This window comes from Dromiciops gliroides, chromosome 2 (genome assembly GCF_019393635.1).
Source record: "Dromiciops gliroides isolate mDroGli1 chromosome 2, mDroGli1.pri, whole genome shotgun sequence".
Taxonomy (NCBI): Eukaryota; Metazoa; Chordata; class Mammalia; order Microbiotheria; family Microbiotheriidae; genus Dromiciops; species Dromiciops gliroides.
Window position 1 is genome coordinate 649,791,468 of NC_057862.1, and position 25,370 is coordinate 649,816,837.

At 39.4% G+C, this 25,370-nt stretch overlaps 1 protein-coding gene across 1 annotated transcript in view; it reads left to right on the forward strand.

Moving 5' to 3' along the window:
* The first annotated feature begins 8,479 nt into the window (after positions 1-8,479).
* Positions 8,480-25,370, forward strand: part of DPEP1 (dipeptidase 1) — a 29,222-nt gene continuing 12,331 nt past the window's right edge. The window contains exon 1 of the mRNA XM_043987896.1: positions 8,480-8,514. The gene's annotated coding sequence lies outside the window, so the exon portion shown is untranslated. The remainder of the gene's footprint in view (positions 8,515-25,370) is intronic.

Consider the following 25,370-nt stretch of genomic DNA (forward strand, 5'->3'; position numbering starts at 1 on the left):
TGTGATGTTAGATTTCAAATGTAGAAGTCCTACTGTCATTGTTCAACAAAACAGTTTGTCATCGAAATCAACATGTATTTTCCCTTTTAATTTATTTCTTATTTTTCCAATTTCATTCTTAAATGCTCTTGGGATGATCTGGTTTAACTAGGTATCCTGCTAAAATTTGTTTTTTCTTCCATTACTTCTTCTTGCTTTATGAGTTGATGTTCTTCCTAATTCCTCCTGTACAAGACTTTACAAATGAGTTTATATTCTAAATTAGGTTTATCCTTGGCAAAACAGGGTGTGCTGGTAACGTCTGGCACTCTAACAAAAAAAGTAAACTTTTTAAGTTTAATCTGCATTACTAACATTTTCTCCATCACTTTCTAAAGTCTAGATATTCAACAAGCAATAAATCAAATTTTGATTTGTAGCACTCGCCAATTTTCAGGGTATAAAGGCTCAATGGAAAATTTAACAATCAGTTCTCCTTAGCTGGTAGAATCTAGTTCCCACTAGTTCTCAGTCGCCATATTTCTTAATTTCATAGGCATGCCATAATCCACATTGATATCAGTTCCTTTCTCCATTTCACATATTCCAGTATCTCTAGTTTAGCTAAATAGGTCAAATTGTAGCTATTTTGAGTACATGCCCCATCTTGACATTTCTACTGTAATTTGGTATTGTTTTAACCTCTGATTTAACAAGTCAGTGGTCTGATTATATATCAACAACTGATTCAAAAATGACTCCAAAATCAGGAATCAGTTTTTGTTCTTTGCTAAGATATGTTCTCATACTTTTGCTGATAGTAGTAAGCATTCACCACGTAGAGTGCCTCCTGCTTAACTTCCAGAAGGAAATATTCATAATATTTAGATGTGTAGTGTATGACCCTTTGGCCTTTTTCATTTCTTTGTCCTGAGCCATATTTTCCAACATATTTTCTCCTGCATTCCCCATACCCACCTTTCCATTGAAGTCCGTGAGTATTGATTTGATTTGAAGCATCTTGTCAAAGTTCTTCCTTATATGTTTATCTCTGCATTTTCTTTTTATTTATTTATTTTTGTGGGGCAATGAGAGTTAAGTGACTTGCCCAAGGTCACACAGCTAGTAAGTGGCAAGGGTCTGAGGCCAGATTTGAACTCATTTCTTCCTGAATCCAGGGCCAGTGCTTTATCCACTGTGTCACCTAGCTGCTCCCCAGCTCTGCATTTTCTTTATCAGATGTGTTGACATTTAAGTTGTAATATTCTCTCTAGTGGCCATTTTGCTCACTCAATACAAGATGACCAAGTGTCCCATGACTTGAAGTTTCTTATCTTTGGGATACACCAGAAACTAACTTGACCATCTCCTTTATTTGTCTCAACAAGGAAAGCCTGCAAGTCATTCACTTACAAACTGTACTTCCTTGTGTAGATTAGTTTCATTTGTAAGAATTTCATGATGGGTATGAATAAATTCTTCCAGCTGTAGACCAACAACTTACTCATCATTGGATAAGAATGTCACATTTAGAGTACCAAAAACCAAGTTATTATTTATAGACAAACTAAAAAACTGTGTGATTCTTAGCACCCTCCTTTTCTTCCCCTCTGCCAGTGTTATTTTAGGAGGCTGAACAGAACTGAGAGCAATTTAAAAATTTCTCTTTGTTTTATCATTTTTTTTCGGACCTGTGATTTCACCAGAATTGGGAAGTCCCAGGGTGGAAACTCCTTCTACCAATACAGATTGGCCACTCCTCTGTAACACGTAGTCCTAGGAAGTTTCCTAGCACATTAAGAGGTTAGGTAAACAGCTATTTATTATATGTCAGAAGCAGGACTGGAACACAGGTCTTTCTGACTACAAGGATAACCTTCTATCCATTGTGCTAGAATGCTTCTCATTGTCATCATTAAAGCTGACTTTACATAGGACTTACGGGTTTTCAAAATGCTTTTCACATATTATCTTATTAGATCAATGTAAAATAGCCCTATGAGATAGGTACTACAGGTATGTTGTTGTTTAGTCATTTTCAGTCATGTCTGACATTTCATGACCCCTTTTGAGGTTTTTGTGGCATAGATACTGGAGTGGCTTGCTATTTCTTTCTCCAGATCATTTTACAGATGAAGAAACCGAGGCAAACAGGGTGAAGTGACTTGTCCAGGGTCATATAGCTAGGCAAGTATCTGAGGTTAGATTTGAATTCAAGTCTTCCTGATTCCAAGTCCAGAACTTTATGTACTGTGCCACCTAGCTGCCCCACTACAGGTGTGCTACTCATTTTAAAGGTGAAGAAATTAGCACAGAGAAAAGTAATTTATCTCATTTAAAAGTTAGAAAAGACAGCATTCACCACTGTCACAGAACAGAACCAGGGCAGAGTCCAAGTCAAGAAGGCACTCTTTATACATGATGAGGTCCTTCAGATGTCCCTCTTTGCTGATAACATTGTGTTGACATGGTCTCGTTGCTATTGCTGTGCCTTGAACACTAACTCCATGGCTTTTTAGATTGTCCCCCGTGGCTGGAATGTTCTCTTATCACAGCTCTGCTAAATGGCTTCCTTCATGTCTGATGAAATCACCAAGAGAAATAGTATAGATGAAGGAGAAAAGAGCCCGGGGGGGGTGGGGTGGGGGGGGGACAGCCAGGGTTAGCAGGTATGATCTAGATTCAGCAAAAGAGACTGAAAAGTCATCTGATAGGTAGGAGAGGAACCAGGAGAGAGCAACTCATTGTACATTTGCAGTGTCCAAGCTCTATAGGTTGTATATCCCACTGAATTCTTCATTCACTTGCATTTTCCTATATAGAGAGGCTAAAACTCCTTGAAGTGATTATGAATCTAATTTAAGAGGCTCTGCTATATCTAAGACTTTAAATGATCAGTAAAGTCACATCAACAAACATTTATGAAGTACCTACTATTTGCCAGGCACTGGGTATGCAAAGAAAGGCCAAAAATGGTACCTGATTTCAAAGAACTCACAAGCTAATGGAGTCCGCACATCTGTATAAGCAAGCTATGGTCAGGAAGAATTGGGGGTGACCTCAGAGGGAAGGAACTAGCATTAAGGGGGATTGGTAAAGTCCTTTTGAAGGAGGGATTTTAGGTAAGACTTAAAAGAAGCCATTTGGCAGAGTCAGGAAAGGAAAATATTCCAGCCATGGGGGATAATCAATGTTATTTGCAAACAGGGCTATCAGGAGGACCTCACCATCTATAGAGAATTCCTTTTTGACTTGCACCCTGGCCTGGCTGTATTCTATGACAGTGGTGGACACCTTTGGCAAATGTATCTTTTATAAGTTGCTTCATGTTAATGATTAGAGGGATCATTGAACTCTCAAACAAGGTCCACTCTGCAGTTGTGCATGTATGATTTTATGTCTTATATGACTTTGTTGGATGAGAGCCATTGAGACCTTCTGCTCTACCAAATCAAATGCTTTTTAGATTCAATGAACAAAAAGCCTAGTGGGATCTTGCACTTTTCTACCAATTTTGATGGTAAAAATGTGCTCTGCTGTGTAATACAGTTTGTGAAAGCTTGACTTTTCCCATCTATTAAGGATGACCTCAATGCATGCATATTAATCTTCTAAAAACTATATGGGCAGCTAGGTGGCACAGTGGATAGAACACTGGGCTTGAAATCAGGAAGACTCATCTTCCCGAGTTCAAATCTAGCCTCAAACACTTACTAGCTGTGTGACCCTGGGCAAGTCACTTAATGCTATTTGCCTCAGTTTCCTCATTTGCAAAATAAAGAAAATGGCAAACCACTCCAGTATCTTTACCAAGAAAACCCCAGATGGGTTTTTTCATAACTGAACAACAAAAAACTTTATAGAGACAAGAAAACAGGTCTGTGCACCAGTAGTAATTGATCTTCATTCAATTATCTTTTTTCTAGTTGTAATAAGGTCGGAGTTTGTTTTTTTCACACCTCAAGTATTTCCCCCTCTTTTGTATACTCGGTAATCGACTCTTTAATGCCTTAAAAATTGTTTCCTCCAGTACAGGACTCTTCAGTTCATACTTGGTTTAATTCAGCCATTTTTCCTAGCTTTGTTTTCATAAGTGCCATTCCCACATACCCTAGAAACCCATCCAAGAGGTTGCTACTGGGGGTAGGTAATTACAGATACCATGACCCCCATTTAACAGATGAAAATATTGAGGCCTAGAGAATGGTGTCTTTTCTGTGGTTATATGAGTGAGTGTCACAGGTGAATTTGCACCCCAGGGCTCTTCTGACTTTAAATGCAGCATGATTTCCACCGCACAACATACACTGTCACACCACCCAATACTCTAGCTTCCCCCATACATTGGCTATCATTATGCCCAGACTCAAAGACCTTTCAGATGGATAGAACTATTCAGAGACTACCATCTATCCACTGAAAGAACCCTTGAGAACCCTGGGTCACTTCTATATCCTGGGAAATAGGCAGCTAGGGGAAGAAATGGGTGGACCATTGAAAGGCCTGAGTTTGAACACTTATTCAGATTTGTCCCTGTGACCCTGGGTTAGTCATTCTCCTTGTCCCAGTCTCAGTTTCTTCATCTGCAAAATGGCTATGATAGCAACACCACCAACTTCTAGGATTGTTGTAAGGTTAAATGAGTTAAAACAGGATAAGTGCATTGCAAACTTCAGTGTTGTAGAAATGTGAGCTATCATTATTATACCCTAATGAGACATCAGAAGATTTCAGTCAGAAGAGACTTGTGACTATCCAAAGCAAACCTAAATTGGCCATCTGGTCATCCAACAAGTCATTCATGGGCTTCCTACAGAGACCAGCCCATGTGGGCATATAGAGACATCCTTTTTATAAGTCAGATCTAGGGGGCATCTGGGCACCAGCCCAGATAAAGCACCAGCCCTGGATTCAGGAAGTCCTGAGTTCAAATCCAGCCTCAGACACTTGATACTTACTAGCTGTGTGACCCTGGGCAAGTCACTTAACCCTCATTGCCCTGAGCAAAAAAAAAAATCTAGGGGGCACCTAGGTGGCACAGTGCATACAGCACCAGCCCTAGATTCAGGAGAACCTGAGTTCAAATCTGGCCTCAGATACTTGACACTGACTAGCTGTGTGACCCTGGGCAAGTCACTTAACCCTCATTGCCCCGCAAAACCAAACCAAACAAAAAAACAAACAGAAAAAAAGAAAAAAGAAAAAAAAAGAGAGAAAAAAAGTCAAATCTAGTCAATAAGCTAAATTAAGTGATTAATTTATTACTTATTAAGTGATCACTTATTTATTTGTATATATTATATATGTACTGTATATTAAGTGATCACCTATTTATTTGCTTGTATTTATTATATATTTGATTTATTATTTATTGAGTGATTACAATGTGTAACACACTGAAATACCTAATAGGAACTAGGAAGAAACTGTGGTGAATTAGAAAGCATGTCATAGAAAGCGGGGAGGGTAGAAAAGGAGGGAGTGAGAGATAGAGTTTGGAACTCAAAACTACAAAAAAAAATGCTTTAAAAAAAGTAACATGTAATTAGGGGGGGAAATAAAATATTATACTAAAAAAAAGGTTTTAAAAAGAAAGAAAGAATGTCACTCTCAAGAATTAGGAGAGTTGAATCCTGGCTCTGTCATTTACTGGCTGTGAGGAGTGCGGCCTCCAATTCCACTCCTCTGGCTTCTGATCTCATCAGCCAACTCAATGTGCTCTCTAAAGTTAGCAGTGATCTTGTAATTGCCATAAATCTGACAGACTTTTCCATTCCTCTTCTTTCTTTCCTTCCCTTCCTTGCTTCCTTCCTTCCTCCCTTCCTATCTTCCTTCCTTTCTCCCTCCCTCCTTCCCTTCTTCCTTCCTTCCCGCCTTTCTTTCTCTCTTTCTTCCCTCCTTTCTTTCTTTCTTTCCTTCTTTCTTTCTTTCTCTCTCTCTCTCTCTCAGCCAACAGTTGGGGTTAAGTGACTTGCCCAGGGTCACACAACTAGTAAGTGTCTGAGGCCAGAATTGAACTCAGCTCCTCCTGACTCCAGGGTTGGTTTCTCTATCCACTTCATCACCTAGCTGCCCCATTCTTCATCTTTCTTGACCTCTCTACAACAACATTTGCTATTCTGATCCCCCAACTCATCCTAGATATTGTCTCCTCTCTGGGTATACACACACACACACACACACACACACACACATATATACACACATATATGTATATATGTGTGTATATTTATATATATATTTGGTTCTCCTACTACCTGGCTAATTATTGATCCTTACTGTCTTTACCTGGATCACCATTCATTTCATGTCCTTTGCCTATGCATATGGCCCCAGATTCTGTTCCAGGTTCTCTTTTCTGTCTATATCTCATTGGTTCCCATGGGTTTAATTGTCAACTCCATACATATCATTCCAAGATGTATAGATCCAGTCCCAGTCTCTCTGTGAGCTCCAAAAATCACTCACTGCCTGTTAGAAACCCAACATGCCCACCATAAAACCCATTGTCTTTCATTCATTCATTTTATTCATTTATTCAAACCCTCTTCCATAGTTCCTTATAACTGCTGAAGTCACCCTCATTGAGTGTCATCCTCAATTCCTCACTCTTGCGCATACCACATAGCTGCCAATTATGGCCAAATCTTGTCTCAAACAACATCCCCTTTTCTCTACTCACAGGGCTGCCATCTAAATTTATTTATTTAATTAATTTTTAAAAATTTTGTGGGGCAATGAGGGTTAAGTGACCTGCCCAGGGTCACACAGCTAGCAACTGCCAAGTATCTGAGGTCAGATTTGAACCCAGGTCTTCCTGAATCCAGGGCCAGTGTTTTATCCACTGTACCACCTAGCTGCCCTGCCATCTGAATTAAGGGCCTCATCACCTCCTCCCTGGACCATTTCAGTAGAGACCTAATTGGTCCCTTGCCTCAAATCTCTTCCCACTCCCATCTACACTTTTTTTTTTTGCAGGGCAATGGGGGTTAAGTGACTTGCCCAGGGTCACACAGCTAGTAAGTGTCAAGTGTCTGAGGCCAGATTTGAACTCAGGTCCTCCTGAATCCAGGGCTGGTGCTTTATCCACTGCATCACCTAGCCGCCACCGCCGCCCCCCCCACCCCCCACCCCCCACCCCCCTCTACACTTTATAGATCTGCTGAAGTGACCTCCCTACAGCAGGTCTGACTTAAAACCCCTTTGAGTCCTTATGACCTCTCTAGGACCAAACAAGCTTCTGTTTAGCAATACCCCCCCCCCCACCTCAAACTACCTTTTCAGCCTTATTGCACATCACTCCCCTCCATCTGTCCTTCGGAGTGTTCCTTTCCCTCTTCTCCTCTCTATCAAAGAAACAGGAATTTTCTCAGCTCAAAAAAATATTTAGCTCAAGCACCAGGTTCTGCTTGAGGCTTCTCCGCAACTGCTAATTCCTTCTTATCCCAAGGTTGCCTTTTATCTGTCTGTTTTGCTTGTGCTTTGTGTATGCACAAGGGTCTTCTTTTTTCCCTCTAGGCTCTCTCACTTGATCTTAACTCCTTATGGATTCAATTATCATCTTTAGGCAGACAATTCTCGTATCTATTTAACCAGCCCTAGCCTCTCCCCAGCATTCTATCCTTGTAAGACCAGCTGCCTTTTGGACATCTCTGATTTAGATGTCCTAGAGGCATCTCAATCTCAATGAGGCCAAAATAGAACTCATTATCTTTACTCCCCAAACCCTACCCTCTTCCAAATTTTCGTTTTCCTGACAAGGGCAACACCATCCTCCCTGTTATCCACGCTTGAAACCTCAGTACCTTTCTCAACTCCTCACTCTAACTCACATCACATATCTAATCTTGCTTTTCTTCCTTCCTTCCTTTCTTTCTTTCTTCCTCCTTCTTTCTTTCCTTTCTTTCTTTCTTTCTCTTTCTTTCTTTCCTTCCTTCCTTCATTTCCTTCCTTCTTCCTTCCTTCCTTCCTTCCTTTCTTTCTTTCTTTCTTTCTTTCTTTCTTTCTTTCTTTCTTTCTTTCTTTCTTTCTTTCTTTCTTTCTTTCTTTCTTTCTTTCTTTCTTTCTTTCTTTCTTTCTTTTTTCTTTTTTCTTTCTTTCTTTCTTTCATTATGGGCCTAGCAGATGCATCAAAGAACCTTCTCCTTGAGAAGCTGAACCAAAGGACAGACACACCTAAAGAGATAAGTGGCACCGGATTGGGACGGAGCTAGCTCCAGGACCACCAACCTTCATTTCAGTCTCCCCCATCCCTGGGAAGATAAGATTAGGTGTGGCTGCTGCCTTTGTGGTGGGAGGAGGCGATAGAAGGTCGGTCTTATAGGTTCAGAGCTTGTTTCTATTATGCACTAGCTGTGTGACCAATGGGCAAATGACTTAAGTTTTTGATGGCCCAGGCAGCTCTCCAAACCTTTTAAAGGAGTTGACTTCACCACTACACCTCTATTGCCTTCTCACACTGGAAAGTTCCCGGGATACTTGTGACCTCCACACCCTGGAACATCCCTCCACCCCTGCAGACGTCTTCTCTTACAGGTGAGCTCATCCTGGAACCTCAATTTTGAGGAAGAGCCCAGGACAGTCATCCTTCTTTCCTCTTCTGTTTTTGCTTCTGATTCTCTGAACCTCAACACTCTCTTTTATAGATTGCCTTCATCAATTAGAGGAGTAGCTAGGTGTCACAGTGGATAGAGCGCTGGGCCTGGAGTAAGGAAAACCCAAGTTCAAATCTGGTTTCAGATAATTACTAGTTGTGTGACCCTCGGCAAGTCACTTGACCTCTATTTGCCTTAACCCACTGGGTTAACATGACATCCTTTTCTCAGCTCCCTACCTAGTGCAATTGAAGTCACACAGAAGCACATACCTGCAAATAGGGCTGATCTTTGAATATTACAGTATAGACACTCAGAGACAAAAAGACAGACAAGAACACACTCATGGGATATAGAGTCTCAGTGAATAAAAATACCTAATTACTTTTGCTCAAGGACATAGTTTGCTAAAATTTTATACAAAAACTGATTGCAAGTCATTTTAAAGTTTATTTTCTCACAGATCAATAGCCCAAAGTTCCTTTTAAAGCCCTATGTCCTTTGAGGATTTAAGGCACATTGTTATACAACTTGTGGTTCAGAAGACAAACCCTGATAATACATCAAATCTTGATGTGTCCAGAAATTGTACTTTCTATTTCTAGTCTACTTCTAGAGATCTCTATCATCTGAACTGCATTATACTGACAACCCTATTGTGAGAGTAACCAATTATAAGGGCTGCAACACATAGAAAACACTCAGAATAGACGCAGAACCCATTCCTATCTGGAGAAAATCTAACTGTTGGGAGAGTCAATTCATAGGCATAGTCCCCCTAAAAGAAAGTTCCCCTTTGTTGACACTTGGGTCCGAAAAGATATGGGGGAGCATTTTTTTTTTTAGTGAGGTAATTAGGGTTAAGTGACTTGCCCAGGGTCACACAGCTAGTAAGTGTTAAGTGTCTGAGGCCAGATTTGAACCCAGGTACTCCTGACTCTAGCTGCCCCGAGTATTCTTTTTTTTTTTTTTTTGCGGGGCAATGGGGGTTAAGTGACTTGCCCAGGGTCACACAGCCAGTAAGTGTCAAGTGTCCGAGGCCGGATTTGAACCCAGGTACTCCTGAATCCAGGGCCGGTGCTTTATCCATTGTGCCACCTAGCCGCGCCCCCCCCCCCCCCCCCCGAGTATTCTGATAAGAAAGTCTGGGGTACAGAGCTCTCATCCCTTCCTGGTCACCAAATTGAATTGAATAAAACCTTGAGAGACAGTGTTTCCTTGGTAATTAGTAATCAATTTCATAATTAGGTTAGCCAATAATCAATAAATTTATGGTCAGTGGTTTCTCTCAGTACAGATGCCAAGGGAGACTCTGAAACACATTAAATCAGGTGTGTACCTTCTTACAGGGAACTCTCTTGACAAGTGAAAACCAACCCTGGCTGGTGGATATTTAATGAGGAGGTGGGCTAAAAGTCTTCAGCTCCTCTTGCTGAGAATGTGACTTGATCATGAGGCTCAGCAACCTCAAGGTATCTGGGCAGGGGAAGCCATTTCTATCTGGACCTCTCTGGCTAGTTTTCTCTTTCATAATCTGGGTCACCTTAAACTCAAATGGAGGGAATTAAGGACATGTGCCGATGGAAAAAATGTAGCTGAGGCAGGCTTTAGTTGATAGAGTAAACTCCTCTTACTTTTGTTTGCCCTATAAACAAAAGTAAAATTTCCTACTCAGGTAGAGTGCCAAGCACTCTAACACTGACAGCAACCGGCTGGAAGGAGAATCTAAAAGAATATATGAGGATCTGACTTGTAGCATGAGCCCTTCTGACTGTGAATTTGGTATATTTACCAATGTAGTTATATGTAAGATAAAGCTAAAAGTAGCTCTCAAATTAACATTGACTCCACCATCATTTAACTTCTGATGTTCACTTCTCCTCCTCCTCTTTCTTCTATTACCTGCCTTGTAATGTAAGTTAGCAAATTGTTATGTTGATATAATTAGGAAATTTAAGTAAAAACTGAGAAATCAGAAAATTCTGAACCCAATTTTTATATTTGATATATGTAATTAATTAGCTGTTCATTTTCCCCTTGGGAGGATGAGATTCTACTAAGGATTTTTTTTTTTTAGTGAGGCAATTGGGGTTAAGTGACTTGCCCAGGGTCACACAGCTAGTAAGTGTTAAGTGTCTGAGGCCGGATTTGAACTCAGGTACTCCTGAATCCTGGGCCGGTGCTCTATCCACTGCACCACCTAGCTGCCCCTCTACTAAGGATTTAATCTTATACAGGAGCATGTAGATAACAGTATTCTTTGTAGGTAGGTCACAAATGAATTTGCCTAAGAGATACTAATTATTTTTTATTTTTTGGTGGGGCAATGAGGGTTAAGTGACTTGCCCAGGGTCACACAACTAGAAAGTGTCAAGTGTCTGAGGCTAGATTTGAACTCAGGTCCTCCTGAATCCAGGGCCAGTGTTTTATCCACTGTGCCACCTACCTGCCCCTACTAATTATATTTCAATTGTAACCAAAGGCTGTGATGGGGTAGATTCCAGATTGTATCAAATGAGTTGCTTATAGTCAAACATGTTCAGTTACTAACCATGTTTAAATGAACTTTTAGGTATTACACCTTCATAGATCACAATTCTGAAATTCTCCAATTCTTGTGTAATTTGACTGTATTCTAGAGCATGCTCTATATACAAGTGTTAATCCTACATTAATATGATATTATTTAGGATAAGCTGAGCTGCTAAAGGAAAAGAAACTTTGAAAATGGTTAATATTCTAGTGCTGCAATTTAAGAAACTGGAAGTGTCCAATTTGCCTATAGTAAAGAGGAAGTTTTATTGGCCATAGAAAACTGAATCCCCTCTCCCATTGCAAACTTGTTTGTCTTTCATTCCCGAAGAGGACCAAGACATCGGGGTGATGCCATGACTTGCAGTGAACTGGATTTACTCCCTCCTCTAGTGCCAACTGGGCAAGATATATATCAGTATGACTGGAGGTGGCCCGGATGTTGAAGGCAATTGGGGTTAAGTGACTTGCCCAGGGTCACACAGCTAATAATTGTCTAAAGTGAGATTTTAACTCAGATCCTCCCAACTTCAGGGCCAGCGTTTGATTCATTGTGCCACCTAGCTGCCTGTCCCATTGCAAACAATTTTTGATGATGGGCCAGGGCAGAGGGGAGGCGGGGTGGCTGGAGGCGGGGTGTGGGAAAGCAGTGGTAATTAGGAATTTGTTAACCCATTTAGTCTTAACTCCAGTCTTAAAGATTTAATTAATTTGTTGATTATTGAGTATTAATTGATTGACTATTAATTACCTGGAAACTCTGAGTGTGTGGGGGGAGTGGGATTTGCTACACCAGGGAGTGACCATTTAGCCTTTTCCTGAAGATCTTCAGAGAGGAGGAAAACCTACTACCTCTGATGCAGCAGCTCATTCAGCTCCCATTTGGACAGCTCCCATTGTTAGGACATTTTTTTTTCCTGTTATCTAGTCTAAACTGATCTCATTACAATTTTCTTGGATTGCCTCTGCTCCAGCACTGGGGGACAAAACAAAACCTAATGTCTCTTCCAGGAGATAGCCCCTCAAATTCCTGTAGAGAGCTGCTTATCTTTTTTTTTTAATTTTAAATTTTTAAATTTTTATTTTTTTTTACATATGAGGTATTTTATTTTTTCCATTAAATGTAAAGCTGCTTATCTCTTTTAAAGTTTTTTCTTCTCTAGGCTCAACATTTCCAGTTCTTTCAACTGTTCCCTGGGGAAAGAACAAAAGGAGGGAAGAAGGCAGGGAGGGAGGGAGGGAAGAAGCAAGCAAGCAAGGAAGCAAGGAAGGAAAGAAAGAAGGAAGCAAGGAAGGAAGGGAGCAAGTGAGTGGGGAAAGGAGGAAGGAAGGAAAGGAGGGAGAAAGAAAGGAGGGAGGAAAGAAGGTAAGAAGGAGGGAGGAAGAAAACAAGCATTTACTAAGTACCTATTATGTGCCAGGTACAGTGCTAAGTGTTTTACAAATACTATCTCATTTAATCCTTACAACAAGCCTGGGAAGTAGGTTACTATTATTATCTCCATTTTTCAGTTGAAGACACTGAGGAAGGCAAAGGTGAAGTGACTTGCTCATGGTCACACAGCCAGTAAATGTCCGAGGTTGGATTTTAACTCAGGTCTTCTTGACTCCAAGTCTAGTGCTCTGTCCATTGTGCTGCTTATCTGGTGGGCTCTTCACCTGGCCACCTAGGCCCTTTGCCATTCTTTCTAGTCTCCCTTTTATCAATGTCCTTCCTAAAATATGACATCTATGCTTACCAATATTGGCATTTAAAACAAACATGTCAGGTTTTGTATTCCTTTGACCTCTGCTCCATCTTGGATGGCAGGCTAAGCAAAGCAGTGGGGACAAAGGTTACTAGAGTGGCCTCCCTTCTGGGAATCACATGCACTGGGAATCTAATGCCAGAGATAGGAAATCTCCAGATCTTGTCCTTGTTAGCACTTGAAAGATCAGTGCACTAAGGAACAACTCAGGTCTTCTCTGGTACTGTAAGTCATCTAGCCTAGAGCTTTTTTCTTTCTTTTTTTTAAGAAATAAATTTTATTGAGGTCTTTGGATTTTTTAAAAATATCACCAACATTTTCTCCAGTATTTCTTCCTTCCCCTCACAGAGAACAAGCCCATAAAATAGATGATTTTTTTAAAGGAAAAGAAATCAGCAAAACTGATTAATACATTGTAGAATATTTGGAAATATGTGCAATGTGCCACACTTGTGGACCTCAGCAAAGAGATGGAGTGGGTATGTTTTCTTTTTTGTTTGTAATTTTATTTTGTTTGCTTTTTTGCAACACTTTATTTTTATTTTTTCTTATGGTTCTTTACATTTACAATGTTGCAAATGTTGTATATATTGTACTTTTGGCTCTGCCTTCTTCACTCTGCATTTCTTCATATAGATCTTTCCCTTTCTTTTTATTCATCAAATTTGTCATTTATTACAGCATGGTAATATTCCATAATATTCATATACCATAATTTGTTTAGCCATTCCTCAAAAGGGTAGACAACTATTGTTATCAATTCTTTGCTATCACAAAAAATGCTGCTGTGAATATGTTGGTGTACACAGGGACTTTCTTGTCAACAGCCTTCTTGGAGTATAATTCTAGTAGTGGAATTTCTGGGTCAAAAATTATGGATTTTTTTCTTTTCTTTTTTCCCCTTTATCTATCTGTCTATCTATTCATTCATTCATTCATTTATCTATCTATCTATCCATTCATTCATTCATTCATCTATCAATCTATTAATTGATTTAAAATTTTGAGTTCCAAATTCTATCCCTCTCATTCCCTCCCTCCTTGCCCTCCCCCCTCCCTGAGATGGTAAGCAATCTGATATAGGTTAGAGTATGGATATTTTAATTACTTTATTTATATAATTTCAAGTTGCTTTCTGAAATTATTGCATGGGTTTAAAGCTCCATCAACAATGTACTAGTGTGCCTATCTTCTCACAGTCCTTCTGACATTGACTATAGCCATTTTTTGTCATCTATGCTAATTTGCAGGGTGTGAGATATTAAAAACCTCAGAGTTGTTTTGATTTGCATTTCTCTTATTGTTATTATTTGTGATTTGGAGCATCATTTCACATGGTTATTAGTACTTTGAAATTCTTCTTTTGAAAATTATTTGTTTATATCCTTTGGCCAATTATCTTTCTGGGTTTTTTAAAAAAACAAAGAAAAAATGAGAAAAGAAAAAAAAACATTGCCATGTACACAGCAGAACATAGGAGAGGATTCAGTATAAAACAATAAATTTCCATTTCAAGGAAACCTAAAAAACAAAAAACAAAAACAAAAACAACACAAGGGGCAGCTAGGTGGCGCAGTGGATAAAGCACCAGCCTTGGATTCAGAAGGACCTGAGTTCAAATCCGGCCTCAGACACTTGACACTTACTAGCTGTGTGACCCTGGGCAAGTCACTTAATCCCCATTGCCCCACAAAACAAAACAAACAAAACAAAAAACAAAAAGACACAAGGAAACCTATATAATAAATACTATACATTGTTTTCAAATCTGCCCAGCTTTTCTTTGCTTCCCTGTTGATTTTTTGTTCTCCCATGTGTACTTTTTGTTTATTTGTTTAGGTTGCTTTATAATATTTATTAAAATAGTGGTATAGGTAAATAGAAACAGCAAAGAACCAAAGAATTAAAATGCAAACTATGTGAAATCCCAAATAAAACCCGTATGTTCTAATGTATTCATTCAGTAGCTAACTAAAAGCCCAAGGAAGACAACGCTCTTAATATATTAAGGTCCTGCAAAACAATTGGCAATTTTCAGTGATCACAACTGTAGGTTTTGCATTTTGTATGCTTTTCTCAATCAGGAAAAAAAAGATCTTTTGGATGTTATATAACATACATATAAAACAAAATAGAAAAATATATTATAAACCTGCAACAATGGCTGTAAATACATTATTTTACGTGTTTCTCATAGGCAATAGGTTGATGATTATGGTACATACATAGCATGAAACTCCTAAGATAATAAAGAATAGACAAAATGCTTGTCAGCTCTACAGTTGTATACAAGCGACATCCCATCTATCCACTCTATTTTATTTTATTTTCAGTGAGGCAATTGGGGTTAAGTGACTTGCCCAGGGTCACACAGCTAGTAAGTGTTAAGTGTCTGAGGCCAGATTTGAACTCAGGTCCACCTGACTCCAGGTCCAGTGCTCTATCCACTACACCACCTAGCTGTCCCCCATCTATCCACTCTAAAAAAATTACATAATACCGTCAGAAAAAAGTCTCAAAATTACATATTTTAATAAGAAATACATTCAATAAAGAATGATAATAGTGAGGACCAAGTCATTCCAAGATTTTGAAAATCATGTTTTTAAAATTTGATCCAAAATTTTGTCAATTGTTTTCAAAGGTTTGTTTAGAGCAACCGTTACTGATAAATGTCACACGTGTATGTGATGCACTTACTTTCTTCCCAATAAAAGACCTTTGATAAACATCTAAAATGTCCAGGTTTATCATAGTTGAGATGAAACTGGAACAGCTACTGATATCATTTGAGCAAATCTCTCCTCAAATGTTTTGAGTGTCAGAGAGTTTATTTAGCCAACCAAGATCAAAATCAAAATGGCACAGTATGTATTGTAAGGAAATCAAAATATTGCATATGTAATAGGAAGACAAAGCCATGGAACATTAAAACAAATTTAGCTGAATATAAAGGGATTAATGTCTATTGCATAGTAAATAAACTGATGATCATTTCCAAGTGAGAAAAGGTGATAAGTGAGGTCACTATGCAGGTGCTTACTGAGCTTTATTGCTGACCTTTGACTTCAAATCTGTGAAATTATATAAGAGGAAATGAATGGATAAGTTGAGGAACATGTCACTTGATAATTTGCCATGACTGATAATGAGTTGTTGAAAAATGAATAATCACTCAAATATTTAGAAATTATCTGCTGTGTACTTTTTACTTTGTTATTTTCTCCCCTCTTTTACCCCCACCCCAAAGAAGGCTGCAATTGTTTGGATATATGTATGTGTATATGTATATATTCACATATATCTACACGTATACATATATATTTATACACATACACATACACATACACATACACATACACATACACATACACATACACACACTCATACACTATTCCATGCTTATTTTCACTCATCATCAGTTTCTCTGAAGGTGGATAGCATCTTCCTTCACAAGTCCAAGTCTTTCCATGCCTTTTCAAGTCAACCAGCTCATCATCTCCTACACCGCAGCAACATTTCAGCCCAATCACATCCTCTTATTCCATGAAAGTTTTTTTCTCAATTTTCTGTATTCCTTGAATTCTTGGCTACATAGGTTTTATTTCTATAAGAAAAATTTAATTTAAAATAATCAAAATTATCCATTTCACACTTCAACAATGCTCTCACAACAATGCTCTGATACTGCTGAAACTCTTTCCTTTACATCTTTTTTCCTGGTTTCTTTGAAGTTCCTGACCTTTTGTTCCAAATGAACTTTATTATTATTTTTTCTAAAATAATTTTCAGTAATTTAATTATGATGACATTGAGTCTATAAATTAGTTAGGTAAAATTGTCATTTTAAACATTATATTGGCTTTACCTGCCCATGAATAATTAATATTACTTCAATTATTTAGATCTGAGTTTATTTGTATTAAAAGTATTTTATGCTTTATCTTTGAATAGTTACTGTGTCTGTTTTGGCAGGTATATACTCAGGTATTTTATACTAGCTAGCTTTTTTAATTGGTCTAAAACAATATTAAATACTATTGCTGACAATGTAGTTTCTCTACTTTTCTCTTTTGATTAAATCTATTTTAACTTTTTCTGAGATCATGATTACTATCCCTGCTTTTTTTTACATAATAAACTCTATTTCAGCCCTTTATTTTATCTTGATGTGTATCTCTTATTTTTATGTTTCCTGAAAGCATCATATTGTTTTGTTTGTTTTTTGTGGGGCAATGGGGGTTAAGTGACTTGCCCAGGGCCACACAACTAGTAAGTGTCAAGTGTCTCAGGCTGGATTTGAATCAGGTACTCCTGAATCCAGGGCCGGTGCTTTATCCACTGCGCCACCTAGCTGCCCCCAGCATCATATTGTTGAATTCAAATTTTTATTCTGCTATCCATTTCCATGTCATGGGCAAATTCATTCCATTCACATTCTAAGCTACAATTACTTGTGTATTTTCCTCCTTCCTACTTTTCCTCACTACCCTTCTCATCCTATTTACCCTATCCCTCCTCACTTTTCTGCTTTACATCTACCAATTACCTTGCCCTCCTATTCCTTACCCTATCCACCCTTCAAAGAACCCCTTCCTCATCTTCTCCCCCTTCCCTATACCCTTTAACCTATTCATGAATTAGGTTCCATTATTACCCACCCTCACCACTACTAGCTTCTTTTATATCAGTTTTTCCTTTTGTGCCTCATTTTTATGAGGTAATTACTCCTTTTTATCTCTCCTTATAGAGTTTTATTTTTTCTAGAATCACCCCATCATATTCAGATCAGCTAAAGCCTTTCTACCCAAATAATAGTGACAGTAGTAAAAGTACTGCTAATATTTTCACATATAAGAAGTAAACTCATTGTCCTTATTGAGGCCCTTATAAATGGTCTTTAATGTTTACCTTATATTTCTCCTGGGTTTTATATGTTGACTTTTCCCTTGAGTTCTGGTGGGTTTTTGTCACAAAAATCTGAAAATCTTTCAATTCATTGAATATCCTTTTTTTTTTTTTTTGCTTGTTCAGGATTATACTTAACTTTGCTAGGTCATTTACCATTGGTCATAATCGCAGCTCTTTTGCTCTATGGAATATAGTATTCCAAGACCTATGGTCATTCAGCATAATAACTGCTAGGTCTTCTATAATCCTTATTGTAGCTCTATGATATTTAAATTGTTTTTTTTTCTTTGTTACTTCAAAAATTTTCTCCTAAACCTGGGAGCTTTGAAACTTGGCTATGATATTCCTATAGCTTTTTCTCCTGGGATCTTTTTCAGGTGGTGATTGGTGGATTTTTTTTTTCTATTTCTGCTTTGCCATCCTGTTCTAGAACATCAGGGCAATTTCCTTGATAATTTCTTGTAATATTTTATCAATTTTTTAATATTATAAAATGTTCAGGTAGTCTGATTCTTCTTATATTCTTTCTCCTTGATCTGTTTTCCAGATCATTTGTTTTTGTGATGAAATGTTTCACTTTCTCTTGTTTTTTTTTCATTCTTTTGCTTTTATTTTATGATTTCTTGTTGTCTTAGAACATCATTATCTTCCCCTTTGTCAGATTCTAGTTTTCATAGAATTATCTTCCTTAAGTTTTTGGTCCTCTATTTCAGGTTGGTTGACTTTCTTTTCATAATTGTTTTGATTTTCTTTGATTGCTCTTATTTTTTTTCTAATTTTTCTTTGATCTCTTTTATTCGGTTTTTAAAGTCCTTTTTAAGTTCTTCCAAGAACTCTTTCTGTGCTTGGAGCCATTTGAGGTTTCTCAATGAAAAGGGAGTGGCTTTTTTAGTTCCATTATCTTCCTCTTAATATGAACCTGGGTTTTCTCTATCCTCATAGTAACTATCTATGGTTGGGTTCTTTCTCCTTTGCTTGCTCATCTCTCTCTCTCTCTCACAGTTGTTTTCTGAGGTTTGTCTACGGCCCAACCTTTTCACTACTAAGCTACAGCTAGGCCCCCCCCCCCCCCCCCCGCCCCAGGTCACTCTGTCCCACAAATGATCTTGCTCCCTGCAATCACTGGTAGCTGCAACTACAGCTGTCCTCTCTACCTTAAAACTGAAACCAGGAACTCTGCTCTCCTGCAGGTACCCACAGCCCACAGGGTACCCACCCCCTTGCTACTACACTTACCAGGTGTGTGCTAGCTCCTTCTCCCTGAAGTCACAGCCTGGGACATGTCTGGTCAGCACACTGCTTTGCATCCCTTGACAGTGGAAGGTCTTTCAATCTTATCCTACTCAACCATCAGACTCCCACCACTGTCTGTGAGATGAAAATTTCTAAGGGTGAGGCTGCCTTATTAATCCAGCTTCCTCCAGGGCTTGTTATTTATTTATTTATTTATTTATTGTTGTGGGGCAATGAGGGCTAAGTGACTTGCCCAAGGTCACACAGCTAGTAAGTGTCATGTGTCTGAGGCTGGATTTGAACTTAGGTCCTCCTGAATCCAGGGCCAGTGCTCTATCCACTGTGCCACCTAGCTGCCCCCCAAGCCTGTATAGTCTTAAAGATAATGTAGGATCCACCAAGAGGAGAGTTGTTTAGCACCCTGAAAGAAAGAGTTTTCCAGATGGTTGAATGACTTGGGTACAAAATCTGTCTTTGTTTTTTGTCAAGTTCTATTGTTAAAATCTTGCTACCTTGAATGCTTGCAGGGGAATTGGAGGCTTTTTGTGTGTGTGTGAGGCAATGAGGGTTAAATGACTAGCTCAGGGTCACACAGCTACTAAGTGTCAAGAAATATCTAAGGCCTGATTTGAACTCAGGTCTTCCTGAATCCAGGGCTGGGGCTTTATCCACTTCACCACCTATCTGCCCCAAGGCCTTTTTGATAAGAACAAAATGAGCCAGAACCTGACTTCCCAGGGTTTCCCAAGAAGGAAGGTGGCATTTCAGAGGGATTTTGTGAGAATTCCTCCAAAAATTATGCTCAGATCAATTTTTTCAGGATAAGGGTCCCAAATGATACATGGGTTACACTTTGCTATGAAGAAACTTATAGGATTGTAAATACAAGACTTTCCTCATTTAATAGATGAGAAGAGAGCTTTGGGATCCAGCCCCCACCATTGGCAACCTAGTCCTTCCCAGTTTATCTTCAGGCTGCAACCCAGATTTTCATTGCTTTACAAACAAAGCTTCCTGGGGATGTAATTTGAGCTGGATCTTGAAGGATGGGTTGGATTTCTCTAGGTGGTTCTTGCATAGAAAGCCTTCCACCTTTCAGGAACATCATAAATGTTTTTCCAATTGAATTAATGAGAAGATAGTCTTGAGGGAGGAAAGTATAGTCTGTCATCAGGCCAAGATGAAGAAGTCCTTACAGATATAAGGAAAGATCAAGGCTCAAGCAGAAAAGTGCATCAATACGTATTTTGGGAGGAGGGGGAGGTAAATGTGCCTGGAATATAAGATCCATGAACAGGAGATGTGGGAGAAGCTGACTGGTGGGTTGGGGTCAGCCAGTCCACAAGCATGTATTGAATGTTTCCTCCCTGTTGGGCACTGTGCTAAACCCTGGGAATACAAAGAAAAGTAAGAAGTACAGCCCCTCCCCTCAAGGAATTCACATTCTAATGGGGGAAACAGCATGCAAAAAACTGTGCACATATAGGATATATACAAGATAAATGGGAGGTAATCTCAGAGGAAAGATACCGGACAGAGAATATACTGGATGAAAACTTCTCTGTGGCTGTTTCCTTAGATGTAAAATGTGCATAGCAGGGGCAGCTAGGTGGCGCAGTGGATAAAGCACTGGCCCTGGATTCAGGAGTACCTAAGTTCAAATCTGGCCTCAGACAGTTGACACTTGCTAGCTGTGTAACCCTGGGCAAGTCACTTAACCCCCATTGCCCTGCAAAAAAAAAAAAAAAAGTGCATAGCACAACTTACCTCACAAGACTGTTGTCTACTTAGTTTAGAAACCCCATTCCTTTTGGGTATTCCACTTAGGAGATTAAGGATAACTAATAGGAATAACAATAATAAGCACTAGAATTTATAGAGCATTTTGAATTTGCAAAGCACTTTACAAATATTCTCTCAGTTGATCTTCTCAAACAACCCTGAGAGGTAGGGTGCTGTTTTATAGACTTTTTTTTTTTTTTACAGATGAGAAAACTGAGTCAGACAGAGGTTAAAATGTGCCTTGTCCAAAGTCACACAGCTAGTATCTGAAGTCAGAATTTCGACTTGGATCATTCTCAGTCCAGGCTCTGTGCACCAGGGTACCACCGAGTTGCTTTTAATATGAAACAAACTTAACATTTTCAGCCTTCATTAGGAGGCTTTAAGCAAAGGTTAGATGGCTTCTTGATAGCTATATTGGAGATGGATTCTCTTGCAGTAATGAGTTGGGATTTAGTTGGTTCCTTTGACTTCTGAAAATCTTTGATTCTGTTCTGGGGCTTGTGGTTAATGGGGAGAGATATTGACTTGGATTTTGTTGTGTCTTCCCTGAGTGGGGCTAAGAGTTGAGAAGATGGCAGCCAGCAGAAATGGTGGACCATTGTTTCTGTAGACTGTTAAGAGGATCCTAAAAGATTGCCCTGAGAACAGTTGTATTTATTTATAGGATGATGTCTATCAGACTTGGCAGAAATAGAGGACTAACCGCAAGTTGCATTAGCTTCTTGGCTCAGAATTGGAGGTCTCTAAATTGGAAGTGCAACTAAGTTGATGAAACACAAATATTTGACTAAAGTCATCTCCTGGCTCTCTATCATTGGCCTAGAATTTATCTTTAGTTGAGTTACTTAGTCCTTCACAGGTTTGTCTGTAACAAGACAGGGGTTAGTTGAGGCTTAATTTTCATTTTTCTCAAAGAATGATTGTGAATTTATGATGTTCAGGTAGTGGAGAAAGGAATGTTATAGCTAGTGAGTCAGAGGGAATGCGAGTAAAGGTGCAACCAGTACTGGAGAGAGTGACCAAGTATGCTGTGTCATGCTGAATCATGTTAAAGTGAAGGCCAGAAATTGGAGAAGGTGAGAAAGAAAAAGAATTAAGATGAAAGTGAGTTTGTTAATCATGAAGAGAACATTTTCAAGAGCACAATGGAAGGGGTAGGTAGATTTAGAATGAGACACGGGGGGAGAAGGTTAAGGAGGATGAGAATTAGGTGGCGGGCAATTGGCCATGAAGAATGGAGTTCAGATCCCTGGGATAGGAAGAGTATGAGGAAGAATAGGGCAGGCTCTGGGTAAGGTTGCAAATACACCTAGGATGTTATGGGGCAGTACTATGGTGCATTATCAGCTATTGACACCAGTAAAGACCTAAGAGAAGTCACTCTGGAAAGTAAAAGGCTGTGTTCTGAGGAAAGGTGAAACTGGATAGAGATCTTTCTAGCTCTAGAGTTAAGGGCACTAGATTTGAAGTCAGAAGACTTAGGTTTGAATCAAAGTTGCTTCAATCTCTCTGGACCCCAGTTTTTTCATCTGTAAAATGAAGGGTTTAGAGTAGATTGTTATGGGCCTAGCATGGGTACATCAAAGAACCTTCTCCTTGAGAAACTAAAGTAAAGGACAGACACACCTAAAGAGATAAGTAGCACCAGATTGGGACTGAGCTAGCTCCAGGACCACCACCCTTCATTCCAGCCTCCCCCCGCCCAGATAAGATTAGGTGTGGCTGCTACTTTGTGGTGGGAGGAGGAGAGAGATGGTTTGAGAGATCCACAGCCATGCCCCAGCCACCACCAGTGCAGGATGGTCCTCCCTCTGTAAGGGAACTTTCCACAGTCAGATGATCACCCCCATCAGTCCTCTATAAAAGTACCTGCCTGTCTCCTGCTGGAGGAGATAGTATCTCAGAGCCAGGCCTCTGTGCTATGCCTTCTCCCCAAGGATTTCTCTCTTGGTTTCCCTTCCCTAGCCCCTAAATAAACTATTATCTTATTCTATTGGATTTGTGTGCAAGAGGGTGTAATTCTTTAAATTTTTTTTTTTTGGCAGGGCAATGAGGGTTAAGTGACTTGCCCAGGGTCACACAGCTAGTAAGTGTCAAGTGTCTGAGACTGGATTTGAACTCAGGTCCTCCTGAATCCAGGGCCAGTGCTTTATCCACTGTACCACCTAGCTGCCCCCCCCCCACCGTGTAATTCTTTAAAGAGGAATTCCTAAGGACCCCCAACCTATTTCCCATAACATAGATGATGCCTTCCATGTCTAAATTCTATGATTTCTGACTGGTTCCCTTTCCCTATCCTACCACTGAATTCCCCGCCTGCTCCCCTGGCAGTACAACGGAGTCAGCCCTGGAACCTGGGGAAAGGATAAGGAAGAGGTTCCTCTTGTTTTCTCTCATCTCTCTGTGCTTGTTTTTGGGTCCTCAGTTTCCTCCCCTCATAACCTGTATTTTGTTGTTTAATCATTTTCCAGTCATGTCTGACTCTCCATGACCCCATTTGAGACAAACAAGGTTAAGTGACTTGCTCAGGGTCACACAGCTAGTAGGTGTCTGAGGACAGATTTAAACTCAGGTCTTCCTGACTCCAGGGCTGACACTCTGTCCACTGTGTCACCTAGTTGCCCCCATATTCAGTATTAGCTGGTCAGAAAGTGAGGCACTGCCTGTCAACTGGAGAATGGCTGGACAAGTTATGGTATGTGATTGTGATGGAATAGGATTGTGCTGTAAGAAATGATGAAGTAGGGGCAGCTAGGTGGCACAGTGGATAGAGCACCGGCCCTGGAGTCAGGAGTACCTGAGTTCAAATCCAGCCTCAGACACTTAACACTTACTAGCTGTGTGACCCTGGGCAAGTCACTTAATCCCAATTGCCTCACTAAAAAAGAAAAAGAGAGAGAGAGAAATGATGAAGTAGATGGTTTCAGAAAAACCTGGGAAGACATACGAACTGTGAAAAGTGAAATGAGAAGAACTGGGAGATTACTGTACACAGTAACAACAATGTTGTATTGATGATCAACTGTGAATGACTCAGCTATTCTCATCAATACAATGATCCAAGACAATTCCAAAGGATCCATGATGAAAAATGCTATTGATCTCCAAAGAACTTTGAATGCAGATCAAAGCATATTTTTCTCACTTTATTTTTTTGTTATCCCCCTTGAACATGGCTAATATAGAAATATCTTTTGCATGATTTCATATGTATAATTTCTTATGTATAATATATATATATATATATATATATATTTGGGGGGGGTGAGGCAATTGGGGTTAAGTGACTTGCCCAAGGTCACACAGCTAGTAAGTGTTAAGTGTCTGAATTCAGATTTGAACTCAGGTCCTCCTGAATCCAGGGCCGGTGCTCTATCCACTGCGCCACCTAGCTGCCCCGTATAATATATATTTCTAACCCTCTTCAATGGGTGGGGGAATGGTAGAGTAAAAAAGAGAATTCAGAATTGAAAACAATTTTTTAAAAAATAGTGATAGTTCTAATGTTTTATCATTTGAAATCTCTGGCCACTTCCCAGATGCTCACTTTTTAGGCAACTCTTTCTTCTTGGTTCTTCTCTCCCCTAACCTCTGCCCCAGGTATCCAGTGCCCTACTGTGCCTTCTGGCTACCCACAATCTCCCACAATAGTGACTAATGGCAGAGGAATATCTTGTAGAAAATCAAAATCAAATCCAAAGAAATGACTTGATAATGGTGGAATTGCACACCACTGCCAGTGAATGGGGTGGTTGTGATAGTGAAGGTTTTTGTTTTGGTTTGATTTGGTTTTTGTTTTAGTCAGGGAATCCTTTCTTAGTCTCTCAAATTATAAACTGTTTATTCCTTAAAAGGTCTGCCTTCATTGTCTGCTTCTAGCCAATCTTTCTGGAGTCATTTCATCCTTTCACTCACCCTACTGGGGTTGATGAACTTGTTTTATTGCTTTATTTATTTATGGTTTTACAACTGGATAACAATATGACTGGTTTTCTTTATAACCCTAATTATCCTATTTAATGCCTTTGAGAACATGAAGGGCACCCTGGGCTTCACCAGTAAGACAGAAAAATCTTAAGAATCCTTGACCAAGAGGAAGTGATTGACAGAACATCCTTATTTTTAACTTTTGTATTCACAGACTAAAGCAAATAGGAGACAAGATTTAACCAATTGAACCTACATTCTGATCTAAACTAGTAGGAAAAAAATGGATTATTGATGTTTCATTCCGAAATCTGCATACTAATAAAAGTTCTTGAAATTGTTATATATACACATATTGTCCTAAAGGCTATTCTATAGATAAGGAAATTGAGACCCAGGGAAAGTAAGTGACTTCCCAGGGTCACACGGTAAACAGAAGCAGGAGTACGACCCCAATTCCATTCCTAGTTCTTTCTAACATACTATCCTGCTTTCCTCTGGTACCAATCCCAGCATGCCTATGGGGGGCTGCCTCATTTCCTTCCTTACTAAAGCTTTAAACTCAGACCCTTTTTCCTTTGGAATTCTTCTCTGTGTCATAAAGCAAGTCATTTGCCTGGGGGTTATCAGAAGGGTATGGACCTATTTCAGAAAGTTCTTC